General features: G+C 39.3%; 1 protein-coding gene across 1 annotated transcript in view; it reads right to left on the minus strand.

The window, feature by feature from the left end:
* lrrc4ca (leucine rich repeat containing 4C, genome duplicate a) overlaps window positions 1-20,909 on the minus strand; it is a 90,464-nt gene extending 69,555 nt beyond the window's left edge. The window contains exon 1 of the mRNA XM_036575908.1: window positions 19,395-20,909. The gene's annotated coding sequence lies outside the window, so the exon portion shown is untranslated. The remainder of the gene's footprint in view (window positions 1-19,394) is intronic.
* Window positions 20,910-22,681: the final 1,772 nt, after the last annotated feature.

The following is a 22,681-nucleotide window of genomic DNA, read 5'->3' on the forward strand; positions in this document are numbered from 1 at the left end:
CAGCCACACATTGATATCTATATTAACTTTAGCTTCCATTTTGTTGACTTCTGGATGGACATGCTGGGTGGAGTGATGTTCTTTTGCACATGAAGGTCAGTTCAGGAGCGTCAATATCAGATTAGACCACATAAAAAATATAATGTGAACAACCAAACAACAAAATCAGGTTTGCGCAGGAAATCTGAATTGACCACAGTGGCTTGCGATGAGAACAGATTTGCAAACAACACAAGTAAAACAATAGGTCAGACACATAACAAAAGCTCATCAACATGGTGTAATGTTGATAGCAGTACATAGGTGGACTGTGTTTGTGTCAAGTGAAGTCATCTAAACACTACCCAGCGACTGTGGTTCAGTGCATTTTGGGGGTAGATGCACCTGTTTCTGTGATTGCTTGGCCATGTAATTGTAAAGCATAACTTCATAATGAGTCCATGTGTGTTCTGCGTTATATTCCCTTAAAAAGCCATTCTTTAGTAGTTCTTAGTAAAGTCCACGGTCATATATAGAACCATGACAACTCAAAGAACCATATGACTGCTTGAAGGCTTGTCAAATTGTTCTTCTCTATGATGAAAACCCAGTTTAAGTATATAGTGCTTTAAAAAAACAAATTCATTGACTGGACTTGCCATTAATCCATTAGTTTTATTTTGTTTTGTTTTGTTTTTTTGTATTAATTAATAAACACACTAAAATTCAGATTAATCCAGGTTTATCAATATATGGTCTGATCAGTACATTATTTTATTTTCCAGGTTAAATTGTGTATATGCTGGCTTGCTATGAACATCATTCAGAGATTTTGTACTAGATGCTGCTAAATTATTTGTGTCCTTGTGTTTTTTACTGTTGTAATTATTTATTTATTTATTTATTTATTTATTTATTTATTTATTCATTCATTTATTGGTTGGTTAGTTGGTTGGTTGGTTGGTTTTGCAAAGATTTTACTTCAGCCTGTATTCCGAACTGAGCCTCAGCAGCCTTTATATGTTGTCTTTGGAGGGTGGAACAAAACAAGGGTGCCATTTAAGCCTTCCATAATTAGTAGCAGTCTTAGAATTGCTGGAGAAATCCCTAGTATAAAACTGATAACAATGAACCTATTATGATTCTCTTACATGTAAATATCAGGGCATTAGTATTCATGGGTGGGAACTGAGAAAATAGTCATTAAACCCCCCCTCCAATGAAAAACCATATATTAACCATTCCAGCCTTTTTTAGATTATCAGCTATTTTGTTTTCTATTTTATTTTGTAAAACCTTTTACATTAAAAAGTATTAAAAGGCCAAACTATGCTTTACTTATGTTTTAGTGACCTCTTTTTTTAAATACAGGGCATCCTTGCACCAGCTTATATACTTTAAACTTATAGGACCCAGAGCACTCCCTTTAACCCGAACAATTAAAAAAAATATATTATTGTTGCAGGCGGCATGGAAAATTGCGGCGCCTCACAGCAAGAAGGGCCTGGGTTCAATTCCCAGCTGGGCGACCAGGGTCCTTTCTGTGTGGAGTTTGCATGTTCTCCCCGTGTCTGCGTGGGTTTCCTCCGGGTACTCCGGTTTCCTCCCACGGTCCAAAGATGTGCAGTCAGGCCGATTGGACACGCTAAATTGCCCCTAGGTGTGAATGTGTGTGTGTATGTCTGTCTGTCTGCCCTGCGATGGACTGGCGACCTGTCCAGGGTGTATCCTGCCTTCTGCCCAATGACAGCTGGGATAGGCTCCAGCACCCCACCGCGACCCAGAAGGATAAGCGGTTTAGATGATGTATGTATGTATGTATATTATTGTCATTTTGTTATGCTATTTAAGTATAGTTGCATAACAAATTACATAATTAGTCCTATAATAAAATTACATTTACATCCTGTGTTGATTTAAACCTGCACCTCACTTGCAGTGCAATGACAACAACATGGGTAGATGTAATGGATGATTTTTCTTTTTCAAAACAAAACTGTATCCATAACAACTTTTATCAAATTTAAATAATAATAATAAAATATGTCCTCTTCTACATATAAGCCCAAATGCAGATCTGGTGGAAAGTTTCACATGACACCATGCTTCTGTTATCACTGGAAATAACTTTTAAATGTTAAAAGTGGAACAATTGGTACGGCACCGCTATCAGCAGTCTATGCCCACATATTACCTTTTTTTTTGGTTGTTTTTCAAATGATAACTGCCTTTGGCAACTTCAACATGGATCCAAAGTGTTATTCATACAATGAAAGAAGAAGGAGAGTATAGCATATAGTGTATACTACCTTTATGATATACTGTAAATGAAATGACTAAAAAGCACACATGATGGTGATTTTACAGCAGTACTGCACATAAATCTCAAACTTTTTTCACATTATCTAGTTACATCAAGTGATTTGAAGCATGACAATGTTAGCAGCTTTGTATTGCTGACAGTGAGAAATTCTACAAGATGTAACAATATGTCTAAAATATTTAAATCCCATTTATTCATGCTTATTGGAATATGTCGGCTTCAGGCATACATTCACAATGCACTCATACATATTTATGCATTCACATAACTGTTTTATTTTTTAACAAAACACAAACTGCAACAGTGTGTTGAAAATGCATGGTATTTAATCATTTCTAAATATTGAGTTCACTTTCAGTATCCCCCTGTAGCAGAAACTGCTGAAAGGTTTGACCTTTGGGGACTGAGGTCATGCTGCCATATGCCACGTTACAGCTGCCTGGAGCTCTGACCTGGAGGTACTGCTTTTCAGTTCCATAAAAACAACAAAAGAGTCAGCCAAAAGACTGACATCAGAGTAGAAGGCTACTGTTAATGTTCTTAAATGGAAATCCGAGGTTTTCTTGACAAAAGTGATATATATATATATATATATATATATATATATATATAAGTTCCTGTTTTTCTAAATATAATAAATTCAGCAAATATACTACAATTGTGTATTAAAATGTGCAGAAGTGTGTCACTTAGGAAATCAGCAAGACATGTAGGTTGACCAGGGGTGCCAAACTTTTGCATACATCTCTATATATGTGGGCAGGGACGTATACAAGCAATGGGCAGCGACGGTGGTGATGATGGTGGAAATACACAGTCATCAACACGCTCCTCCTCAGTTGTTCTCTATGCTTATCACTGCAAGCTGTTTCAATTATTCCTTGAAGCTTCTCAACAAATCTCCAAAAGTGATGTGAGCAGATGGAGTGGAGCCTGCGTGTCAGTGTCATAGCTCAGAGGAGGCTCCAAGAGAGCTGTAGAAAACACACTGATGAACCACACCAGGAATGAGAAAAGAACCTAAAATAGCTCACAGTTCTGGCCCTCAAACAGGTCAGGTTTTTACTTTTACGGAGCAACAAAGCAAAAACAGAGGAAACATTGCTCTACACTTCCTGTAAGGTATTGCAATGTCAGAGTGACTGTCTGTCATATTAACACTACAGAACTTCATAAAGTGTGAGTAAGCAATGAATTGTAAAATTTACATTTTCTCTTTGTTGACATTTTAAGGCCTAATTGACTTTGTTGACTAAATTTTACGTATAATGAACGTTATAAAGTATTTCTATAAGCAAACAACACTGTATTGTTCATAAGTTCAACCCAAAGAATTCATGTGGCAATAAGAAATCTAACTGTTTTCATTTAGTTTGAAAGAAAAAAATACAATGCATGGCATTTGTCACTCAAGTGTCCATGATGCAGGATGTTCTGATGTCAATCACTACTTTTAGAATTGTCATTCTGTAAAATGACAGTTGAATTTATTCAACAACGTAACTTGACTGCAGCATGTTATCTTGACTGCAGAATCACATCATATATATACTTTATATATACTACTACTAATATAATAATAATAATATTAATAATAATAATAATAATAATAATAATAATAATTATTATTATTATTATTATTATTATTATTATTATTATTATTATTATTATGATTATTATTATTATTATTATTGTTATTATTGTTGTTGTTGTTGTTGTTGTTATTATTATTATTATTATTATTATTATTATTATTATTATTATGCACAATGGTCTATAATTGTTCAAGTAAATCTTGAAACACTAATTTACTTCAATGGTACATTTATAAAGGAAGTCATGTGAAGATGTAAGTACACCCCATGAGCACACTTTTTCACATTTAAACAGTGTTGATAGATGAAAAATGATTTATTGTAACAAAGGACCATGAACTTTCTTGTTATCCTTTAAATAATTGAAATAAACAGTACTGCAATTTCTTACGTGGACAAAGTAAGTACATCCCTACATATATAACTACTTCAAATGTGTCAAATTGAAATCATGGGCACCTGATCATGTGCTACTGATTAGACCACTGTGATAGAATAGATGGTCTTCCTTAAACCTTCAATATCTGGTCTGGTTTGCTCTTTGTTATTGGAGTGTGTGGTATCATCACGCCTAGCTCAAAGAGCTCTCTGAGGCATTCAGAAAGAAAGTTCTAGATGCCTGTGAGTCTGGGAAGAGGTTTAAGAAGATATCCAAAATATTGGAAATCAATCATTCCACTGTCCATAGATCTACAAGTGAAGAAGATTTAAAACAACTGACAACCTGTCCAGGCCAGGCCACCCCAGCAAATTCAGCTTAGTGAGTGTATCCTCACCTGGTTGAACAGTTAAAAATAGATAAATAAGGCTGACTAAGTGACTCATTAACAGACATCGACCCTCATAAGCTGACCTGCTGGGGGGGGGATTAGTAAAAATCCTTCAGATCAATTTCTGCCCTTTTCCACTGTTTACCATGTATATTTTAATGCATTAAAATCTATAATCGATGTTGTCAGCAGCTGATCAAAGGATCTATAGGGCAACTTAACCTAAGCTAACATATATCTAAAAGAGAATTCTTATTGCATACAATAGCGTCGAACCTTGACTGCACAAATGAAAGATGGCCAGCCTTACTTTGAAGTCGGGAAACAGGACTATCAGTCCTCCTAAATGGGTCGCTTGAGGACCGGCTGGAGCTCACATGCTGGGCTTTCCTTCGCTGGCCCTGGAGTCTTGGTGGGACTTCGCACAAGCAACGTGCTGCAGTTGATGACCGGTTTCAGCGTCTCGCCTACCCGAGGATGAAGCTTGGAACCAGAGCAATCTCCTGGCGAGGATTCGGTTCTCTGGTTGAGGCACGGCTCTGGCTGGGCTTCAGAGTCTCTGGGCTTCTTCTTAGGGCTGCTTGAGGATGGAGCTTGCAGCGAGGCGGCCCCTCGTGGTCAATCTGCCTGCAGATTGAGGTGGGGCTCGAAGGGAATCTTGGTTCTTGGCGTGACGGGCTACCTCGACTCACAGTCGGCTGGGAAGTGCAGTCAAATTTCGAGGCTGCTACCCTGAATTAACTACCTATCTTCGTCAGAGCTGAAACTTGAAGAAATTCCTTACTTGGCCATGTAAAGAAATCTTCACGTTTCTTCTCTAAGGTTGGGTTAAACTTAAAGGTATAAACAAAAGACAAACTACACAGACAACCAAATATCCAGATCTGATCTAAGCATTCTAAACTTCTAAACTTTCTAAACCACGGTTGGCACAGACTTGTGGAAGTTCCTCCTTCTTCTCTGGAACGCGAGCTCGAACTAACTGGAACGGGCATGCATGCCGGTTTCACCCGGCTGTTGGCCCCTCCCTTCGGGGGTGGAGTGAAGGTGTTCATAGGTTCTCTTACCTAACGAGTAATTAGCTATTCCTAGTTTTCGATTCTGATTGGTGGTGGTTTCTCTGTGAGCGCCTTCCCAGGGAAACTCCCTTCTTTGTTCCCTCTAGATCTCAAAAGTTTTAATTTGATTAAACAAACCTTTTCAGATCAGATCAGAAGGTATTCTCATCTTGAACAGTTAAAAATAGAAAAATGAGGCTGCTTATACAAAAACTCAGAGCTGCTTTAGGAGAAACATGGTTCTTTAGCTTCACAGACCAAACCTGAAGTAGGAAACCTGGGTGTGATCTTAGACTCTGAGCTCTGGAATACCTTCCCCAAGCACTTGTACATGACGATTAAGTGCAAGAGAATGTAAACGATGTGTAAAGTTACTTTAATCCACCAATGTAACGTTATCTTGATCAGAAGCTATCATGCTATAATGCTCTGGTAGCAATTCTGTGATTTCATGTTGGTCAGGCCCGGAGGCACAAAGCAGCCCCAAACCATAACATTTCCAATACCATGCTCTACAGTTGGTGTGAGGTTCTTCTGATCAAATGCTGTCTTTGGTGTTTGCCAAACATGACTTCTGTTACTGCAGCCAATCAACTCTATCTTTGACTCATCTGTCCACAGCACATTGTTTCAGATGGCCTGGAATATCCTAAATATTGATTAGCAAATTTTAGCTGTGCCCCAGTGTTCTTTATAGATAGCAAAGGCTTTCTTCTGCTGCACTGCACATGTAGGACAAATTTGTATTTCTTTTTCTAATGGTAGATGCATAGACTTTTACATTAATAGTAGCAAGAGCTACCTTCAGATCATGTGATGAAATTTGGGGATTTTTAAAGACTAGCATCCTACAGTGTGCTCTCTGGTTAAATTTGCTCTATCACAGTTTATCTATTGGCAGTAGTTTTAAATCTTCTCCACTTGTAGATGATCTACTGGAAATAGATAAATTTGAAATAGATAAATAGATAAATTTGAAATAGATAAATAAATACATTTAAAATAGATAAATAAATAAATCTACATTCCAAAAAAAAAAAGAGAGAAGCGGATTATGAAGATATCCAAAATAATGGAAATCAACCATTCCACTGTCCAAAATTTAGTCAACAAAGTCAATTAGGCCTTAAAAATGTCAACAAAGAGAAAATGTAAATTTTACAATTCATTACTTACTCAAAAAAAAAAAAAAAACACTTTATGAAGTTCTGTAGTGGATCATCTACATTCAGTAAATCAGTGGAATGGTTGATTTCCAATATTTTGGATATCTTCATTATGCGCTTCTCAGACTTTTCCGATATCTTCATAATCCGCTTCTCTCTCTCTTTTTTATTTTTTTTACTTTCTTACCTCATTTGAGCATGGCAGATGTCCTCGACATTGTATGAGTTTTTCAAGATGAATGGACCGACAGAAATTCTGCAAAATTGCTTCACTTAACTTACGCTAAACATAAAGAATGCTTTTGCCCTCTCTTTTGAAGTTACTGTTTTAGAGATACTTGTTTTCTTTGGACAGCGATGATAGGCATCTACAACTTCCTTTCTGAAGGCCTCAGAGAGCTCTTTGATCTAGGCATGATGATTCCACACAATTCAATAACAAAGAACAAAACGAACTAAAAGTTTAGTTTAGTTTAGTGACCCCCCCCCCAGCAGGTCAGCTTATGAGGGTCGATGTCTGTTAATGAGTCACTTAGCCTTATTTATCTATTTTTAACTGTTCAACCAGGTGAGGATACATTTACTAAGCTGAATTCTAAAAGTAAATTCTAAAAGTAGTGATTGACATCAGAACAACCTGCATCATGGATACTTGAGTGACAAATGCCATGCATTGTATTTTTTTCTTTCAAACTAAATGAAAACAGTTAGATTTCTTATTGCCACATGAATTCTTTGGGTTGAACTTATGAACAATACAGTGTTGTTTGCTTATAGAAATACTTTATAACGTTCATTATACGTAAAATTTAGTCAACAAAGTCAATTAGGCCTTAAAATGTCAACAAAGAGAAAATGTAAATTTTACAATTCATTGCTTACTCAAAAAAAAAAAACCACTTTATGAAGTTCTGTAGTGTTAATATGACAGACAGTCACTCTGACATTGCAATACCTTACAGGAAGTGTAGAGCAATGTTTCCTCTGTTTTTGCTTTTTGCTCCATAAAAGTAGAAATGACTTTTAATCTCAAACAAACCTTGAGTATGGCAGATATGTAGCAGGGGAAAGAAGAGGGGAAACAGCAGAAGGCCTAGAGGTTTGATTAATGGATTATTTGAAAAATAAGTGATAGATCAATCATATATAGGATATATATGATAAATATCATTGATCACATCCCTAACAGCAGGTGACCTGTTTGAGGGCCAGAACTGTGAGCTATTTTAGGTTCTTTTCTCATTCCTGGTGTGGTTCATCAGTGTGTTTTCTACAGCTCTCTTGGAGCTTCCTCTGAGCTATGACACTGACACGCAGGCTCCACTCCATCTGCTCACATCACTTTTGGAGATTTGTTGAGAAGCTTCAAGGAATAATTGAAACAGCTTGCAGTGATAAGCATAGAGAACAACTGAGGAGGAGCGTGTTGATGACTGTGTATTTCCACCATCATCACCACCATCGCTGCCCATTGCTTGTATACGTCCCTGCCCACATATATAGAGATGTATGCAAAAGTTTGGCACCCCTGGTCAACCTACATGTCTTGCTGATTTCCTAAGTGACACACTTCTGCACATTTTAATACACAATTGTAGTATATTTGCTGAATTTATTATATTTAGAAAAACAGTAGCCTTCTACTCTGATGTCAGTCTTTTGGCTGACTCTTTTGTTGTTTTTATGGAACTGAAAAGCAGTACCTCCAGGTCAGAGCTCCAGGCAGCTGTAACGTGGCATATGGCAGCATGACCTCAGTCCCCAAAGGTCAAACCTTTCAGCAGTTTCTGCTACAGGGGGATACTGAAAGTGAACTCAATATTTAGAAATGATTAAATACCATGCATTTTCAACACACTGTTGCAGTTTGTGTTTTGTTAAAAAATAAAACAGTTATGTGAATGCATAAATATGTATATGTAAGTGGCTTCTGGAGTGAACAGCAGGTAAGGCTGCAATTAGCCAACAAAGTGGATTAGCTGCTGACGACATTAACTATAGAAGTTGATACATCGAAGTATTCACTGTAAACAGGGGAAAAGGGTGGAAATTGATCCGAAGTATTTTTGTTAATCCCCCCCCCGGCAGGTCAGCTTAGTCTCTTACTGAGTCACTGACTGACTGACTGATGTGCATTCTTGAAATATGCATACGCAATTATCACCTTAGACAAGCAGCAGGTGGCATTATACACTATTAAATGTCACTCTTACACCCTCACAATGCTTCCAATATGAGGCTAAAAATAATGGAAGAAACAGTGAGTCTATTCTATTCTATTATTCTATGGAAGCCTAGGTCACAGGTTAGGCTCCCATAGAATAATAGAATAGAATAGTGATATGATCTCTCTTTTTTGTTTTTGTTAGGATGCATTTTGTACGAGCTGTAAGGGATGTGTTGTTTTCTCAGGAAGTCCAGTAAGAAGAGATATAATAGAATAGATATTAGAAGAGATCATAATAGAATAGAATAGACTCACTGTTTCTTCCATTATTTTTAGCCTCATATTGGAAGCATTGTGAGGGTGTAAGAGTGACATTTAATAGTGTATAATGCCACCTGCTGCTTGTCTAAGGTGATAATTGCGTATGCATATTTCAAGAATGCACATCAGTCAGTCAGTCAGTGACTCAGTAAGAGACTAAGCTGACCTGCCGGGGGGAGATTAACAAAAATACTTCGGATCAATTTCTAGCCTTTTCCCCTGTTTACAGTGAATACTTCGATGCATCAACTTCTATAATTAATGTCGTCAGCAGCTAATCCACTTTGTTGGCTAATTGCAGCCTTACCTGCTGTTCACTCCAGAAGCCACTTTTATTGACATTCTGCTTCAGTGTCACAGCTGTCAATCCACAAAAATAATACACACACACATATTCTAAGCCGCTTATCCTTCTGGGTCACGGGGGGAGCTGGAGCCTATCCTAGCAGACATTGGGTGAAAGGCAGGATACACCCTGGACAGGTCACCAGTCCATCGCAGGGCAACAATAATAATAAAATAACAAAAACATACTAAACATGTAAATAAAATGAACAAGCAAATGACGTGTTTGAAGGAGCTCAGCTGCACATAGAGCTGTTTCTCTTCAGATATGTAACTGAGAGGTGCATGCCTGTGTGCATGCGCGTTTGTATAAGCGACAGTGACAGTTCCTCATTTTTGAAAGCATTGCGGAGCTGCACAAGCTGGCTGCATCGGACTGATCCAGTCATTATTTGAGCCTGAGAGCTTTCTGTACAGGCCCTTTGTGAGAGGAAATTACATTAATGAACTCAGATAAGAACAATCAGCTCCAGCTGCACTTTTCCTTTCTCTGCTTTCTCAAATAACCTATTAACTGCAGATTCTTCCTGGTCCCATCATTAACATTCTCTCTCCCTCTCCTCTCTTCTCTCTCTGTCTCCCTGTATCTCTCTGAACCTCACCTCCATTAAACAGGTGCTTTAGTATGTGAGGAGCAGGTGAGCAGCAGTGTGTCACCTTTTCTGCAGCCTATTTTAACCTTTCAAATTAGCAGGTAGAATTAATATAGAGACCCAGCGCCATATCACATAAAACAGATGCCTCCCAGGTGCAGCTGAGGCGGGGAGTCACAGCTTACTCTGCAGCTCGCTCTGCAGCTCGCACACATATACAAGCATCATTTCCTCCACAGCAGAGACGTGCTCATGCACAAGGCTATTCAACAGCAGCCGAGCCCTAGCTACTAGAGGTCTGTAATGATGGACAGAGGACAGAAATAAGAGAGGATGAAGGGTCCAGGTCCTAAACAAGAGCTGTTGAGGTGGCTGACAGCATTCTGGGAGTGACTCATGCTCCACGCTGAATTCAGGTCATTTGCTTTTAGCGGAGTTAGAGAAAGCAGAGGGCACCCACATTCCTGAGTCATTAAGTCAGGCCTAATTTGGGCTTTATTGGTATCATGGCCCTGCTGCTGCTGCTCCTGCTACTGCTACTGCTGCTGCTGAGGAGATGGCTGCACACACCTCCGCATTGTGCACGAATGTTGACAGAAGCTGCCCCTTGCTGTACAGTCACATTCTACTGGTTGTTGCTTGTTTAATAGTGGTTGAGGTTTAAGATTTGAGTGGGTGAAGCAGGCTCTACATCACCAAGACGAGATCAGGTCTACTCAGTGCATGCATGTAGATAGAGAGATGCTGAAATTAATATTTCTTCACTCTAAAGAACTGTTTACAGAGGAAACACTGCAGTAATCTACTGCATCCCTTAAATACAGAAGATTGCTGTAAAAAAAAATTGGTGCATTCTGAGAGAAACAAGTCTTTTTAAAGAGGTTGATTTGATGTGTTTTTGAGCTTTGAACTGATAAAATGTTTTTGTTCATCTATACTAATAACTGTGTTGTTAAACATTAACAATGCATGCAACATACAGAACATTGCAATTACTGCCGATGGTTTCATATCTGTTACAGATAGATTACAGTAGTATAACATATACATACACATCATGTGATTACATATATCTTGACAATTGTAACAACACATTTTCTTTGTGTAATAGGGTGAACTTGTGTTTTATCCAGACTTTTCTGATTGTAACAGGAGGTGTAATTGCATGAGTAAAAACTCATACAAATGTGTATATATAACTAGTAGTTACATTGTTGTCACCTGCAACTACACAGTTATAGACATAATAAAAAGTTGGACCCCATTATTTCATTTAGCCAGTTACATTGTTGTTACCACATGGATTCATTTTTGCTAACAATTTTCTTAAACCTTATTACATAATATTGACATAACCATGCTATAAACATGTCACAGCAGATGTCATTTGCTGTCATTAGTTGTATCACCATTTCAGGTAAATGTCAGTAAATGACAAGCTAATCACAAGCTAACGTGTGCTCTAGTGGGCTGTCATGACATCAAACATTATGACAATGACCAGTAATGGTAACACGACACTGTTATTACTTGATATAATCTGTCATGACAACTCATGACAGCATATAACATCTGCCATGACATGTTTATGGCTGTGGTTATGTCGATGTTATGTAGCAATTGAAGACAGCATTATTTTTTTCTTAATTCTCTAATAATATGCACCCATAATATGACCAGTACAGCATTTGATGTTGGAAGCTGTTATCATGTTTGAATATATTGATATTTGCTATATTACATAATATAGCAAAACAACAACTGTGGATGCACATTAGAGTGCATACAAGCTGTATATTAGACATTTTTATTTTTATATTTGTTATATTATACTGTATCTATTTTTATAATACAGTATGCGTACTGTAAATAAACAATAAATTACTGAAAAAATAGGCGAACATTACAGTAATTTTACACATTTTTACAGTGTTAGAATTTGTTTTTCTAGTTCTCACTAGTTATTCAATTAAATTGAAATTCATTTATGACACTTTTTACAACAGACATTGTCACAATGCAGCTTTACAGAAATCAAGCCCCTAATGAGCGAGCCAAGGGTGATCATGACCCAAAAAACACCACAAAGCCTAGAACACACCCACTCAACCAACAAACCCACACACTGGTTGATGTACCATAGAGGTCATTAGAATGTTCTCCCTAATGTCACTGTTCTGGAATATCCCCATTCACACTGTTCTAAGATGGTCTCTCCATTCACACTCTTCTATTACATTCTTTTCCATTTATACTCTTTTTAATGTTCTCTCCCATTTACGATGTTCTTGAACGTTCTTCTCCATTCCCACTGATCTAGAACGTTTGCTCCTATTCACACATTTTTAGAACATCCACCCCATATACATTGTTCTTGAATGTCCTACTCCACCAGCATTGATCTAGAATGTTCTCTTCCATTAACACTATTCTGGAATGTTCTCCCCAGTCACACTGTGCTAGAATGCCCTCCCGTCTTCTAGAATTTTCTCCCCCAGACACACTATTCCACATTGTTCTACAGTGTTCTCCTGTTTCACACTCTTCTAGAATGTTCTAGAACAAGCACGAGGAAGAAACCTTGACAAAAAACCCTCATTGGATTGGATTCCCAGTGGATAACAAAACTGAAACCAATAAACTTGAGACTTATGATTAAAGAAATGAGATTAAACAGAGGCATTTGGATCAAACTGAGGAGAGATGTGTAAGATAAATCAATTATCAAAGTTGGAAAAAGTCTAGAATTAAATGTGGTGGACTAGCAATTATGTTAAATATCAGAGTCTTAGATATGAATACATGACAGGTAGGGAGGGATGTGTAAGGTAAGGCATGTGTACAATGTCAAGAAGAGATGAGACATCCATGCGGAGATTGACGGGCCTCAACCTAAATACAAATCATAAGAGTTTAAGAGGAAGTGATGGTATAGTTATAGCAGGTGATCCAGTTCAAAAGTGGTAAAGAGGTCAAATTCAGAGAAACGTCCATCAGGGTAATCCGAATGGGCGATTTATGATGTCGAGGCAGAGTATTCAGAGAGATTGATAGTGCGAGGCAGAGTGCTGATTGATTAGGGCATTGACTGGGGGAATGTGCTGCGCTCATCTTGCAGAAAGAGCTGCCAATGGGAGAGCTCTCCAGAGAAACACTCCAACATTCAGACATTTGGGTCAGCAAGAGAGATTAATGAGAGGTCACTGTAAGTGTGTGTGAGAGAGAAAAAGACACAGAGAGGGCTAGTGAGTGTGATTGTGTGTGAATATGTGTAGGAGGAATATCTGATTGTGTGTGTGTGTGTGTGTGTGTGTGTGGTGTGAGTAGCATGGTGGCTGCAATGTGTGTGTTTGTGTATGGAGAGGGTTATATGGGACTTGTCAGAGTAAAGGCTCTGACTCAGCCAATCATGAAATCACTTACATAATCAAACAAATCTCAAATGCAAATATTTTCTAGCACTCATATTGTTAAACTGCACTAACAGGCTTAGGATATGTAGTACTGTGTATTCTTATGAAAAATTGTGCATTTTCATATACAATCTTAAAAATAAAGGTTCCTTAACGGTCTCTTGGCTTGAATGCACAGTTTAAAAAAAAGACTTTAATTAGTACAGAACCTTTTTTGCATATCTTTAAAATTTTTCTATTCTACACACATCTCCTTTACAACAGTAGTTCTTTAAAGAATCACCCACTGAAAGGGTTGCTCCAAAAATACATCTAGACATCTTTTTAACCCTTTGATTAATTTAATGCATGCTGTTACCATATAGCAACAAATATATTTATTTATGTATGTATGTATTAAATTGTTTAGCCTGACTACAGTTTTTTCTTTTTCTTTTGGGAAACAGAAGGATTTTTGAGTAATATGGTATATTTTTATCTGATCCCATTCCTTTCTGATGAAGTCTGTACTTTCACTTTTATTTATTTATTTTTTTTTTACATTATATGATGTGATGCCATGGAACCGTTATCTGAAGCCCTCTCAAAGTGTATGTTTAATTCAGCATTCATGCGCACAGGATTGGGCAAAATACTTTGAAAAAGTGGTGATGGCTGAATACTTAATACACTGTCCTAAATATATTCAGTCATGTATTCCATTACTATACATGAAAAAGAAACATATTCAGAATACATTTAGAATATGTAGAATTCATAGAAAAAAAAACAAACTCTGCTGTAATTATTATTTAGTTCTCACTGTTCCTCATTGTTACTGGTTGGTAATTTTCTTCATGTAATTCTTCTGTTAATACGTTTATGAAAAATTCAGTTATTCTAATGAAGTGATTACAAAATTTTTAACATCATTTTGGCTCTCATGGCCTGCTTCAGTCCACTACTGCTGCCATGATCCCACTGCCTTTTCATAACCAAACCAACAGTTTGCCAATCCCAATAACACAATCTTGCTAATTTGACTAAAAAGTGGGTAGCTGTGTGATTTTCTGTCAATAACATATATGTAACTATAAAGGCCACAAAACACATGCACAAATTCAGTACAATGCCATTGCTAAGCATATCACTCATGAACATGTGCATTACGGAGGAGACTGCGAGGTTCAGTCTTCCCACAAAAGAGTTTAGTAACACTAAGATTCTCACCTGACTCATCACATTGTTTTATCAGTCTACTCAGGCTTTAGCAGGAACTTCTGTGTTTGTAAAGAAGCCGTTTATTGAGATCTTCTTTAGATTAAGACATTACACACTGTGCTGATTTCAAAATAGTTAATAAACATGCACAAATGATGTATTTCCTAAAAATGTAAAAAGTAACTGCACTCACAAAATGTAAATTGGACTGAATGTCGATACTTAATTTCTGTATTCTGAATACACATTCATAATACTTGTATTCCGATACAACCCAACCCTGCCTTCATAACAACTTCAAGAAACAAACATAAAACACACTGTGATGGGTGAAAGAAATCTGGGTTTAGGCTTCAATAAGTAAACCAAGGACAACAGTGGCAAGGAAAAGCTTTCTAAAAGCAAGAGGAAGAAACCTTGAGAGGAACCAAGACTCAAAAAAGGGAACTCCTTCTCCTCTTTTTGTTTTATGGGAATAGTGTGAAACACCAGAACTGCAATCTGCAGTGTGTTTAAAGGGAGTAAATGAATACACTTCCAGTGGATACACTGCACACTGCAATTTTCACTTCATTAATTTACATTTTAAGTTGAGCATTTTATCAATGTAATTATATTCCTTTCTATATTCATAAAATATTAATTTATATTTGGCTGTTACACGTGTTTTTTATGCATGGATGATGAATATGACTGTGTCTTATGGCAGTCTATTGGTTTACTGCCATTGTTTGTATTGCAGATTACAGATCCACTGTTGCATGCTGTTGCCATATGGCAAGAAAATGCAACAAATACTTATTTTCTTTTTTTCCCCATATTTCTATTATTTCTGTCACTTTCAGATAATAAATATCTTCATTATTACATAATTCATGCAGTAAAGAGTTAAGTGTGTCATGTTTTCATCTACTATTCACCAATATGCCTACTTTGTGCATAATCTCCCCTCTATGCTGCTGTAGGTCTAGTCTGAAGAAAGAAATCCTTCATGTTTTACCATATAAGGTGTAGATAATAGTAGAGAGAAAAGTAGATAACATGGATCTCCCTCACTGTTTAATTTCCACTTCACGCTGAATCAAATCCCCTGGGAAAATGTATACCCTGAGGAGATGAAAAATTGATGGGCGGGTTCCATTATTGATAGAAGTCTGCGGCAGTTTAAGGGATGAATACTCAGTCTTGCCTAAGCTGGGTTTTACATAGGCTAATCTGCCTTTTTAAAAGGGGGGCATTTACTCTATTACAAAAGAAGAAAGTCATGGTCTTTCTTTGAACCCTCAGACTATCTGAGGAAATGCCAGGGTGCAGAGGGTATGAGCACAGACTGCTCTCTATCTCTCTGAGTGACTGATAGCCTTGTGTTATATGAGTTCTCTTTCTGTTTGAGAAGTTCATTAATTTTTCACACAAAATGATATGGCCGAGGATGGAAAACACACACAGAGGGGAGAGAGAGAGAGAGAGAGAGAGAGAGAGGGAGTATGTAATATGGAAGTGAATATCATAGCTGTTGTAACAAAACTTTCATAGAGAAGCAAAAGTACTTCAAATACTTCAATGTATATTAATGTAAAGACATTACAAGGCTTTGATTTCTCAGTGAAAATATGCCACAATGCTTGTTTTTAGAGTGGAAAGACATACAAAACAGCCCTTTGAACAAAAGGACCTGACACTACAAGGCCGGTGGGCTTTATTCTCACTAAAATCCCTGTTGGTGCCCAGGCTGCACCTGCTCTACTGCAGCCTACTGTGTGCAAACAACCCAAAAGGCTCTGGGGACTCCACTATTGTCATACCTGAATAATGAAATAAACAAACACAGAGGTTGACTGAAAAACTTCCAAGAATCCACCAAAGCATGTTACAAATCCATTTTTATAAGGTTGTGGTCCCCTCATTCTAGGGAATGTTATCTTACCACATCCAAATCCAGATGTTCAGAGCACCTTTGCGAGTCTCATGTAGGTAAAGCCCAAAGCAAAGTGAGGCTGAGGAAAAAGTTTGGGGAGATGCAGAGGGTAAATAATGGAGTGCCTATGTGCAGACATGAATCACTCTGCATCATTCACCAACAAACAAATGTCATCTTTCCGATCAGCCCTGCAGATTCATCATGCTGGAGCTCCTGACAGGGGAAGAACATAAAATGAGCAGTCTAATTCATCTCCCCAAGGCAACGCTACTCCATCATCCTGCCGCTCTTTTTCACATTGTGTAGGGAAAGAAGAAGAGGAATAACTCGGTTCACCTTAGGGAATAGGAGCCATGTGTTTTCAGGTACAAGAGAGACACTGTATTAATGAATGCACTGTTTGTTTTCTTAATTTAACAGGAAGAGTGGCAGAGCTGCTTATTTGTGTTCGCTGTTCTCACGATCTGTGGTATTAGTGGCTGTGAGGTGTTTTAATAATTGCAGTTATGTAAGATAGGGAAGGCAAAAAATACTCAGTACCAGGTTCTAGCCAGCTACACAATGTCTCATCTTATTACTCCTGTAAATCTTAGACTACCTGAGTATATTATCTATTCACAGCTTAACGAGTGAGCCCTGAATGTACTCTTTACAGTAATAGAGATTATACATCCTTTTTTATGATGAGAGTAATGAATGGATACAAATCTACTCTACACGCATGACCCGTGTACCTGAAAAAGCTCTAAAGGAAGGAGTGCTTGAACTGACACAGCCTTCTAAGCCTCAGATTGGGCATTACGCCAACAGGAAGCTCTCACAAAGGGATGACAGTGTGTGGGTGGGTGTGCTTTGGCTGCCTGGAGAAGACAAAATGGAGTATTTCCACCGGACTGATGGAAGTAGTTCACTCACTACACATAACACTGCCTGTAATTAACTTGCCTCAGCCTTCATGGAACCTAAAATTACCATTTCTAATTTACTACATGACCTCAAAAAGAGGAACGTAATAGAACTTCTGTGAATTAGATTTGTCAGGGAGCTGCCTTTCCACTAAAACAGCATGGAGAAGCATCCAACTAATAGGAGACCTTTCTGAAAGATGTTTCTACAGTAGGTCAAGGATGAGCAAACTCAATTAGTTAATACAGATGTACTTAGTATGGAGTCCTTCAAGTCTGTCCATGGATGGCTGCAGCCAGCATAAGGCAACTGTCCCATGCTGCAATATCTCACACAAATACATTTCAGAATGTATGATCATTGGCATGCAAAAACTACAGACGCTCTTTTTTGTCTAACTTATATTCTTTATTAGCAATAAGGTCAACTTGATTAAGTAAAAGGGCACTGTGGCATGAGGTGTGATGTATAAGTGAGGTGTATTACCTCAATGTTGACCTCATTAGCATACACCTACATACTGTAATTCATGCAGTGGCAGTTTGATATTGAGTGTCCTCATGAACGTAAATAATAACAAAATAAATATGGCCAGCAACTTAAAAACATCATTAGCCTGCATATTTCCATGGTACACAGTGAAATTAATTAGCGTAAAAATATAAGCAATCCATTTTGGTCGATTTTGTCACTGGAGGAAAGCGCGCTCTATCGATTCGAGTTTGGCAGGAATTTCAGCACCACGGGGTTTTGGACAGCTCCCGGAGTGGGGCCCAGCTCTTCAAGCCTTCGTCGCTGGAAAAAAACGACCACTCTAGCGCACTAAAGCGTGCAGAAGTCGATAGCTTGCAGAATTTTTCATGTAAGAATAGTAGTTTAAGATAAGATTGAACTAATTCAAAAAGCAATATGTCACTAATTCTAGGTCTAGGCATGGCAATGCCACCAAACTGTGCATTCAGCCAGGAGTGACTGAATGACCACCTTCATATTTTTACACAGGTGCCTTATAACGTCTGTAGTCTCACTCAAACAAGCATAGAGCAACAGACTGCACCTCTCTTTAAGCCATACTGGCAGAGTCGCTCGACGCCGAGCCGTGTGATTAACAGTCATTAAGTGCAGAGTACCATTATACTGAAGTGGCGTGGAGGAAGGAAAGGAAATAATGGGAAAGGGAAGACGTATTCAGTGTAGCGTATTCAGATAAACTGAACATCGTTTTTTGTGATGAGGAAATCGATTGAACTTTGAAGACTGTGCTTCATGTCACGCATGAACCCGCAATGTTAGACAGAGAGAGAGAGAGAGAGAGAGAGAGAGAGAGAGAGAGAGAGAGAGAGAGAGAGACTTTAAATTAAATATGACCTAGCCTAATGGCCACAGTGTACAGGTGGTCACAGCGCAATACACTCACCCCATGCCTATAAAGGACTGGACTCCTCTGGTGCACACATGCAGCAGCATCTCAGCTCAAACATCCGTCGTTGCTAAGCGAGGCAGCAGGACGTGAAGCAACAAAGCAAAATTCCCTTGTAGGATTTTTTTTTCTTACCATTTCTACCACATCGCAACGTGACGCACGCGACGCCTTATAAGTGGCCCATTGACGCAAAGGGAAAAGAAGGTCTACTTACTTTTGTCTCTCTCTCTCGAAGCTGGGATCTCTTTGCAGTTCAAATCGGAGCGAAAAGCACAGCGCGCGCTCTTCCACGCCAGCCGCAGTGGAACTCCATCCGCGAGCCTCACGCAATTCTGCGCACAGTTCCTCCACACTGCCCCCGTCTCGAGTTTATTCGATGTCCGGCAGTGGCTATAGATCCCTCACCGGCTCGTGCGTTCAAGATGAATCGCGCATATCCACATTCTGTTCAGTTCTCCACTAAGACCAAACGCCAACAAATGTTGCTGTAGCTGCGAGCTCCTGCCGTGTTAACCGGACATCTCTGTGGCCATCCTCTGCTTCTTTTCTGACTCAAATGAACGCAGTTCCCCCTCTGCTGTGGTGTCCCATTCTTTAACTCGATTAGATCTGTATTACTGATTTGTCCCCCCTTCTTCACAAGCCAAAGCCCCCATACTGATCCGCATCCTATGTTCTTCACTGTTTCTTAGAAAAAAACGTACAACTAGGGTTGTTTTCTGTTCTATCCTCAAGGTTTAGGGTGCAACTTTGCTTTTTTCTCACTTCCCTCCTCTCTCTTCGCCCCTAAACGCGCAGGATCTGATTAGGTTTCTACTCACAGCCCAGTGCGGATCTCAACACGCTTAGATTTCCTCTAAATGTCATGATGTCCACAGGAATGCCTGACCGGGCTTTACGCACGTTTCAGCACGTCGGTGAAAAGAAAACGCGCATTTTCATTTTCAAATCACTTCAAAGCTCAAAGCCTCCCGAGCAATTCCGAGCGAGATCTGGATGGTGGAGACCAAGCAGCGTCTTCCCCCCTCAAATAAAAGCACACACACTCCCCATCCTCGGAATAACGACTCAAGCGCACGCGTCCTCTTTGCTTCTCATCCACCGCGGGAGGGAAAAAAGTCATGCTGTATAGTTCCGCTAGAGATGGATGCGAACTTGCAGGCTGCGGAGGTGAGATGTACATCCATCAGGGACCGCTCCGGCGCTCATGTCACACTCCCATCATTTCTCCTCAGAGGATCAGCTCCGTCCAGGGCGCTCTGGCGCAGCCCATCCACCGCTGGCCCACAGCTGTGTCTGCCACGACCATCCACACATTCATGATGCCCCTACGCGTCGCTCCATGTGAGGGATCAAGCTGGACGCTCGAGAAAGAAGAGCAACGCTACAGGTTAGGAGAAATTCCCCTGGGCAGGAACGAGGAGAGTGGGAAAAAAATCAAACCAAGCGCTCGCTGAAGTCGTCCTGCTCGAGACGATTGCGGAACTGGTTCAAGCCTCCTCGCGCCCTGGACGTGTCCACTTGCTCCCGCCTCTCAGACGTATGAGGATGAGGATCTACTCTGCGCAACGTGACTCCCTCCGCCGTCGATTTCACCCCCTTTTTTTTCCTGCTCACGAACTCGCAGGCAGCGCGCGCTGTCTCTGATCTGCGTTTAGTCCTGAGTTGTTGGGCTTCTTCTTATATAACAGTTCTCTCATTGGAGCCTCGGTTAGGTGAAATATAATTATCCAATGACCTCCTATCAGCCTGCTACTGATTGGTCAGCGACGATAACCCCTGAACGCCAGGAGCGTTTCTGACCAGGGGGGAGTCATGTGGAAATGTGAACGCGTGTTTTGCGGTGCCGGTCCCTGGTAGAGTGTGTATATGTGCGCTCTTGTGAGAGTGTGTGGTGGAAGTGAGAGAGAGAGAGAGAGAGAGAGAGAGAGAGAGAGAGAGAGAGAGACTGTCCGCAGCTTTCTTGTCTATTGCGAAAGGGACACGACTGCCATCTACTGACTCCCTTGAGCCCATCTTGACATCTTCAATCAACGACCACCTGAACTGCTCAGAAACGCTCAGGCTGTCAAAGAAGGCACGGATTCTAAACATGAAATCATTTCTTCAATACAGCTCCAAGCCTCTATGTTCCTTTCTCGACTCTGCTAAAAAAAATGAGGGTTCCTAAGTGGTTCTTGGCTTGGGTGTACAGTGCTGGTAAGCCTCTTTTATTGGTATAGAACCTTCCCCATAGAGGGCTTCCCCATAGCTCTTATTTACAAAAAATGGCTCTTCCACTGATATGTTCTGCAGGGAACCAAAAGTGGTAAATCGCTATAAAGAACTCTTCTTGGCACCTTTGTTTTAAAATGAAGAGTGTTGTGTTTCCATGCAGTATTCACCATTATATTGAGCTTCTTCACACTGGCTTTTATTTACACAAATGGTTCTTTAACCCCTTAAAATCACAAGCTTATTACATACTAAAGCTTATAATTCAGTAACTACAGGGACTCCAATGCAAACTAGCTGAGCTATTCTTACATTATAGAAGTGTGCAATAAAACATTGGTCCTGCCGGTAGGTCTTGGCCGTTTAAGGGGGTTGAACATTAGGGAAACCAAAATGGCCAAAATGGCACTGCTCCAAAGACACAAGAGTGTTTTTCTCAACAAAAGACATGGAAATGATGAAATATAACCTGGAATGTTAATATGTGAATGGGTGGATTAGCATAATTAAAAAAATTCAGTTCCAGGAAGTGGCATTGTTAGATGATCATAAACCAACCATTGAGCTACTGTCTCTGACACATTGGTTTGTTAGTTGTGCAAACATAGTAAGACCAGAGGCGAACATGCTGCAGTGAGATCTTACACACGCTGGGGTGCTGTCTGTGTTTGAGCGTTTGTAAGGTGCATTCTCATTCCTTAAGCACAACGTGCTTGTCAGCATTGCATCATTTCCACCCGTGCTGCTGGCATCTCATCATTTATGTGCCTGAGCAGCTGTCCAGCTGCCTATCATGCATAGGCTACGTCAGCTTAGTATGGAGGACAAGCAGCTCCTCCTCTACTGCTGTCTGATTGGGTCATTCTGATTGTTTGACGCTAAAGGGCAGGTCTGCATGCTTAAAAGCTTGGCAGCAGGTAAACTGAATCATTTAAGCCAAAAGCAGCAGAAATATTCCTAAAATCTTCTCTTGTCGAATGTTTGACTTTTACCTTAAGTTATGTGGCAATACTCTTAAAAACAAAGCTGCCAAAAAGGGATCTTCAGAGTGATGCCATAGATGGACTACTTTGGGTTCCTTTAAATAATCTTTTAGTGGATGGCCACTTCTTTAGATGAGTTTTGTGACTTTGAAGAACCTTTTAAAAAAAATTACATTTAAAGATCCTTCACATAATGCAGCTGAGAGCAGGGCACAATCTAATGCATTTTGTTTGTTTTTTTTCTGAATAATTTTAAAAACGTATTTGAGGAAGATTAATATTTTTACACAAACAACCCACACAT

Source organism: Colossoma macropomum, unplaced genomic scaffold, assembly GCF_904425465.1.
Source record: "Colossoma macropomum unplaced genomic scaffold, Colossoma_macropomum, whole genome shotgun sequence".
Taxonomy (NCBI): domain Eukaryota; kingdom Metazoa; phylum Chordata; class Actinopteri; order Characiformes; family Serrasalmidae; genus Colossoma; species Colossoma macropomum.